At 41.9% G+C, this 7714-nt stretch overlaps 1 long non-coding RNA gene across 1 annotated transcript; it reads right to left on the bottom strand.

Moving 5' to 3' along the window:
* Window positions 1-532: 532 nt before the first annotated feature.
* On the bottom strand, window positions 533-6867 carry LOC138498077 (uncharacterized). Its single transcript, XR_011278693.1, has 5 exons — window positions 4456-6867; window positions 3982-4097; window positions 2096-2210; window positions 1922-2014; window positions 533-1559 (listed from the first exon to the last, which is right to left on the bottom strand). It is a non-coding gene; the product is annotated as an uncharacterized lncRNA (long non-coding RNA).
* Window positions 6868-7714: the final 847 nt, after the last annotated feature.

The raw sequence follows: 7714 nt of genomic DNA, 5'->3' as shown, positions 1-7714 counted from the left end.
TAGTACTGCATTCTTCCACTATGTGTAAGCATCTCCTAGGAAACATTTGTCGCTTAACACGCATAAGCAGATTTCTGCTTTTGTCTTACATTAGACACGTTAGATTTCTTCTTTTGCTTTACAGTCTGTACATTACTGGCTGTTGCAACACTAGAACACAGTTTAGTCTTCACACCAGGGAGACAGAGTAATGACAAGTTAGCCCAAAGACGCCACAATCACTTTAGTGAGCAGAATGGGTTGCTCGTTTGTCTGGCCACAAAAGAAGAAACCAAGAGTATCTGAGGGGCAGTAGGTGAGTACCAGACCTCAGCCGGGAGAAACATAAGCCAAGCAACAGCCTGAACAGTGACATTCAATCAGTGGACATACTAATTGCATATCACTTACAATGTTAATGCACTTTTGTACACTTCCAACACTGGAAGTGGAAATCTTGCAACTGTAGGTCTTGCGTGTTAATGGCTGTTGGCAGACAACTGAAATGCGCCCATTTCTTACATAGTTCACATTGTACCTGGTAAAGCAAACATGAAAAACAAGAGTAGTCGTAGTATCATTTAAAACAACATTCTTTAACAAAGTAAAGTCGCTTACTAATTAGGAAAACACCAAGGTAAGTTTCTTTGCATTTCAGTACACCGACAACTACTTTAGTGATAGATTAATGAGCACAACATGCATTCAAGTTACAGACATCAACTGTACCGATAATCACCAATAGATGTGTAATAAGTTATAATTATGTCCTAGCATCTGGCCTTTCTGTACTTACATAAGTGATACTTCACCACTGTTAAATACCATGATTTCAGGCCATTACAAATTTGTTCAAAGGCACTGACCAAACAGAAAAGATTTGCAAAAACGGCAATTATCCGAACAGGAAATTTTGACATAGCGTGGCACCCCTCTAAGGACAAAACCAAAATAGCACAGGGGACACAAAGGAAACCTTGACCTTGGTTGTCGCATGGAGGGCGATTGAAGAAAGTCAAGGAGGGGTACACCTTCTACTCACATGCACAGCACACGCACTGCAGGATAGATTACGTGTGGCTCTCCAGAAGTCTGCTAGGCCACATGATGGGGATCTCGCTCGAGACTATCATACACTCAGATCACACACCCATAACCCTAAACCTGAAAAGAAACAGACAACCTGCTTCGACTCTGGGCAGCAAAATGGGCAAATTGGTCTAACAACAGTATTAAGCAAATTATCTGCCCCTCCTAGAAAGGCTCAGGATGAAAATGATAGGCAGGTTGGGGGAACCAGACCATAAAGCCTACTATGTAGAAAGTACAGGGGAGGTGCCCCGAGGACTAAACAGAAGCACGCGGTGCAGAACTGACTCATGACACCAAGGACAACAAAGCATGGAGATGGCACTTACGCACTACAGACTACCGTCAAGGCGGGAGTGGGTGGGGTGTACACGTTACAGTGGAATTTTTTTTAACGTAACTTTAAAGAAGAATATTTCAACTGACCATTGCTTCATCCAAGCAGTTTGAGTCAATGAGGTTACAAGCCATACAGTAGTCGTCAATGTTGCCTGCAAGAGAGAAAAGTGTAACTTGGTAAATCACTGCTTAATTCTATAACTCGAGTGTTGATAATTTCTTAAATATACTCGTATAAACAAACACATGCACATCTTTCCTAGTGGCAGCACATTATCATTGGCTACATAGGGTATGCCTTACACTAGAGGGAATCTTTACATTTTGTATACAGGTTTGTACGGTCAGAGTAAATATAGCAGTAAAGAAAGGTACAAAACAATTAATTCCAGTTACAAATTGGGGAAACTTGGATTCAGACATGGGAAGATAAAGTCGTCAGTACATGACAATTACATTACAGGAGACCACATTAAAAGATCTGTTATGTGTTCTCACTGGAATTCTGCATTACCTCCATAGCAATGTGGTTTCTGAAGTCATCCAAATCACTAGTTTTTGTTGGCACATCTTTTAGATCTCCACCGCAAAGGTACGTCTCGGCAAACTGAGAAGAAAAGAAGGGACGTTTTCTGAGTTGGCAATTGCACATAAATGCCAAATGTTGAAATGTATAGCACATTCTTACTTTCGAGATTAAAGGTCCACAGTTGAAACCATCCTGTTGCATTTCATGTGCGCAGTGTTCTACTTTCCAGGAACAAGGTGTTAGATTCTCTGGGAAGTGGCTCCTCAAAAAGTTTCTGTAAAGATAACACTACATCTTAACACATATGCTAAGTAATTTCACACCATTTAATAATGGTTTCACCAAATCACCAAATAACCATGTCAGAGGTCCCCATGGATTTCAAAGCTTGCAGCATACCCTGTGCCTCTACTGCATGCATACCGACCTGGCGCACGTGGAGAAGGTGAAAGAAAGCCTCAAACTCCACTGTTATGCATTAAATCTCCAGTTCATTAAGTTGATCCTCTTTTATCACTGAAAACAATAGTATTCAAATATCAATGAGGGAATGGCTACAATATCAATAGAGATGCTGGAAAACCGGGGCTCCTGCTGCTCCTCGATTTATCGGCCACTTTTGACCTTGTGGACCATAATACCCTCTGCCATCACCTCTCGATTGCAGCCAACGTCTCCCCCAAAGCCTGTGAATGGATCACCTCATTTCTACAGGAAAGGGCTATGAAAGTTCTCTCAGACTCAGCCTGTGCCTCACCAAGTCACATCACATGTGGAGTGCCGCAAGGATCCTGCATCGCGCCTACCTTCAACAACCTCTTCACGAGGCCCCTTTTCAACCTGCTTCACTCCTTGGGCATCTCATACACGAATTATGCTGATGACACCGAGGTGTTCATTCCCCTCATGGGTGATTACGAACTAGACAAGACCACCCTTAACTCCATCTATAGCACCATCCAAGCATGGATGGCAGAAAACTGGCTGTGCCTCAACAGCGACAAAACTGAGCTCCTGCTGATCGGCTCACCTACCATCTTGGCTAACCTTGACAAAACTACTGCTCTTTCACTATCGACAATATACCCATAGCTGTGTCCCATACAGTCAAAACCCTGGAAGCCTACTTACACTTCAATCTCACCATGAACAGGCAGGTCAACGCCATTGCCTCCTCATCCGCCTACTACGCTAAACTGCTCAAGGCAGCAAGACCTTACCTAACTACTCAGAATTGCCTCACCATTGCCAGGGCCACTATCGGCTTGAGACTGGACTATTGCAATGCGCTGCTTGGAGGAACTTCAACCACACTCCAAATTGTCCAGAACAATGCCCTTAGGGCCACTACAGGATTCCACAGAAAGGACCACATATCAGACCTCAGGAGACAAGTCTACTGGTTCCCTGTTAAACAGAGAATCATCTTCAAAATCCTATCCCTCGCACACAAATGCCTACATGATCTGGCACCCCCCTACCTGGCGCAACGCGTAGCCATACCCACTTCCGTTAGGCTGTCCAGACTAGCCTATACTAACATGATCACCAAACCCATAACACGCAGAGTACGTGCAGGCGGCTCCAGCTTCCCAGCCATCGTTGCTGCCCACTGGAATGCCCTACCCTCGCACATTAGGGGAATTGACACCCACACAGCGTTCCGCAAAGCCATCAAAACAACGCTATTTGCCTAACTGCTGTCGTCAACTCCCAAGCAAGCTGTTACCTTGTACAGTACTGTAACCTAACTTCTACACCCTAACTGTACTCTGTAACCTTGCTCATATGCTGTAACTAAGTAACCACTGCATGTTTTTCAATCTTGCTTACGTACATTTTGCTGTAACAAGTGCCTCAATGCCTTTGGGTTGCAGTGCCCTCTACAAATGTAAATAATAAAGTCAAGATGGTGATTTAGGATTGCAAAAAAGTAACCTTTTGCATCTCAAGTTTGGCTTCACAATAATATTAATATTGCCTTGAATATAGCACTCACTCCTAATGAGGGGAGGGAGAGTAAATGGTTGGTAGCAGTGCACTACCTCGAGCACAGGAAGTCATGTTACCAGCCATGAACGCAACCTCGACAATGGGGTGATACATATTCACACCCTGGATGCATTTTCAGTATCAGAACATGCAAATAGGCATCGATAACCTATACAAAGATAGAGAAAATGTCATATTATTTCTATCACTTTTACAATATTTCACACAAACAAATACAGATGTGCACCGAAAGCTTAATTCACTTTCACCTTCTCTCTTATGGCGCAAATAACACAAAAATATGATGAATAATTTTTATAACCTGACTGTAATTAGACATCTTTTTTCATAATAATTTTACATCATGGATATCTCAATTTTTGTGTGCACCTATCGATTTGATGTTTTTTACCCTCATTCTTTTCGCTATGCAATTCTTTTAAAGTAGTAATGACCTCAGAATTCAATAAACATTTTTAAATCTAAAACAAAATCATAACACAGAAAAGCAAAAACACACAACCTACCTCATCTGAAATCCATCCTCTGTTTTGTAATATGTGTAGTGATGTATCGTAGATCTTGTGCGGCCCAACCATTGCTTCCAGACGAGGTGGGAAAGATGTACCACTACAAGGCTTGACTGAGAACGGAAAACAAATCTATTGGGTGTACATGTTTTGCATTACCTTACCAAGGAACAAAAGAAACATCAGCACTTTGCATGTGATTGGCCATACAGTAACAGAACCAGCAGGTTGGGGCATTAACAACCCCAATTAGCTAGAAAATTTAAACTCACCCCCTTCATGTTCTACACGTGTGCTAATCTCTGTTTCCAATGATTCTATCTCATCCTCTCCTGTCTGCATTTCCTCAGCTGTGTTGCTGTCCTCTGTATTACCTGGAACTTGCATATCCTGATGGTCTGCAGCTGTGCTATCCTGCTGAGTCACTTTGTCTCTAAAGAGCTTTATATGATTAATATTAATCATTTTCCTCAAGTCTTGTCCTTCCATCGTTGTTAGGTACACTTTCTTTCCCTCCAAAGACCTAATTATGTAAGGTCCAAGGCACTTAGTTCCCAGTACACCACCTTTGCGACTTTTATTCCTGGCGTTCAATAAAAGTACCTTGTCACCAACGTTCACAGGCATATTTCTGCTCCTCTTTAAAACTCTTTTCTTATAAGTGTCCTGTTGAATACGTTGGGCAACACCAACATTCTCTGCTACTCTTGCTCTAGTTTCCTTTCTTTTTACATCTTGCTCTTCTTTGCCTTTAACGTAATCACTCTCTTCTGCCATTAAAATCTGATCCAGCTTAAAATAAAGTATTGTTACACAACTTATTTAGTACTTTATGTCAATAGTTAATGATGTATAATAAAGACATGCTACAAATGGTAATCAAAATGGCAAGGTTATTTAATGCAACAGCCCAGATTAGGCTCACTGCCCGGGACGGGTACAGTGAAGTCAGCAGTCTTGCTGAAGCCAAATCAAAGCAAATGTGCTGCACTTGACTCACTGCAGCATTACTTCAATGAGTCTGATATATTTGCTCGTGGTGCAGCCATACGCACTGCCGCTGTACGCCTGATCTTGTCCTACCAAACTTATAAGGAACTTCTCACTGTGTAAAGTACAAAGGTGATACATAGCACCCCAGAAGAGAAGGATGACAGTAAATTAATGCAACACCAATGCTTTAACCTGGATGCCCCACAAACATACTTTTGAACTTTGTTCTCGTTTACGATTAACACCCATGTCATTTTAATGTTAATGTTCAATTTGGAAGTCTTACTCCAATATAACAGAAGTATTAGGTCAAAAGTGGTTGAGGGTGGGGAAGGGAATCGCCTTGCAAGGGATGGTGGGGTAGGGAATATGTAAAAATATGATATTTTAAAAAGGCACCATAAAATAAAGCCGGGACTTAAAGGTTTTTTTGTGTTCACTATTTAAAATGCGGTACTGTGACATAGAACTAATCACAGGACATGGTACAAGTTTGTGCACAATAGGTTTCAATACAACATGGTTCTACTTTCAGCGTAAGTGACAGGCAATTCACATGGAAACACTGCTTCGCGCCCATACATTAGTTGAAAAGGAGTGAAATTGGTGGAGCTGTGCTTCTTGCTTCACACCGAGAAAAGGATGGGCAACAGAAATTGGTTCCAATTATTCTGCTTCTCATTCACTACCTTTAGGAGAGCCCTTCGGTGGAAATGAAAAGAAAACATTTCAACATGGTTTTAATATTTGCATTGTTTTTTCTTGTTGTACGACACATGCAGTATTCACTACAGTAAAAACATTGAAAAATGTTCACTCCCTTCCATGTTCGATGAGCACTAAAGAAAGACAATGGCATCCCCAGTGAGACAGAATAAATGTTCCTTACACAGACCATCACTGGAAGAGAATTAATGAAATACTGCCACAATAACTAGCCAACCACTGCAGTGAGAGGTCCACATCATTCTCACCCCACACTGCCATCTGACCCAAACCAATTCTTGACCTAAACTCCTCAATGTACCTTGCCCTTGCAAAACCCACAACTAAGAAAGGTTTACCTATGTATACTGTTTGACCATCTAGTCATCTCACAGGAGCCATGGAGCTCTGGCTATCCTGCGTTACTGCTTTTCTCTCTGGTTATGGAGGGGGAACCCCACCATCTCACACCCCATGACCACCACTGGCTGCTATGTTGTTTTGCCTTCCTAAGGTTGAAATGGTGACGAAACAATGGGGAACGTATATTAGATATTCCAAACAGCCAGCGATTACCTTTTGATGTTGTGGTTGGTTTTCTCATCCAATCCATTGGTCTGGGGGTGATAGGCTGCTGCCACGCTGCGTTCTATTTATAAGCTTTTACATAAATCCATATTTAACTGCAATGGAAACAGAAGTCCATGGCATAATTAATGGTAAGTGCTACGTTTGGTTCAACTGCACAATTGAGTTAAAAAAACAAAAAAACTCCTGTACATTAGTGATATAAAATCTTTTATACAAATACAAAGAAAAATGAATTCCACTGGATGGACTCATAATACAGAAACGGGAATGGGATGGTAATTCCCCATTGAACCATGGCAGACCCGTTACAACACCGGCACCAACCATGGCGCTAATAGCGCCATGGTTTAGCGCCGGTGTTATAATGAGGGCCCATATGTCTATCTGGTACTACCAAACCGGTTCTTACACTACTTCCCCGATTTACAAATTCTGTCCCTTGATCCGACAAAATCCTTTGTGGGCAACCTTGCTCATATATCGTGGTAACAAGATTTTTCGCTACCTCCACCGCAGACTTTGATTGCAAAGGATACGCATACTCCCATTTTGAATAATAATCAGTAGCAGTCAAGATGTACTGATAGCCTTCAGGTGTACGTGGGAGGGGACCAAGCAGATCAATCCCAACCAGTTCCCAGGTTTGGAAACCTACATTTGGGAAAAACATAAATGCAATCAGCAGATTTCATGATGCAGATAACACAAAAAGTGTAGGATGCTTTCGTTGCATTGAGATGTTTTTGAGAATATCTTTGCTAATCTGTATTTAAAAAACTCTGTTCATTAAAATGCAGCACATCAATGATACGGGCCCCAAGGTAATAACCGTTAAAGAGCGGAATTGAAACTGTGGTCACGACCCCCTGGGGGGCGGTGGCCTCATGTCTAGAGGTGTAAACAAAAGGGGTGCCTGGGCAAAACCTGGTCCTCCAAAAAATATTACATTATGTGTTTATTTTTCAGT

This window comes from Ambystoma mexicanum, chromosome 5q, assembly GCF_040938575.1.
Source record: "Ambystoma mexicanum isolate Mex_15411 chromosome 5q, UKY_AmexF1_1, whole genome shotgun sequence".
NCBI classification, from domain to species: domain Eukaryota; kingdom Metazoa; phylum Chordata; class Amphibia; order Caudata; family Ambystomatidae; genus Ambystoma; species Ambystoma mexicanum.
This window is presented reverse-complemented; position numbering and strand designations above follow the sequence as displayed.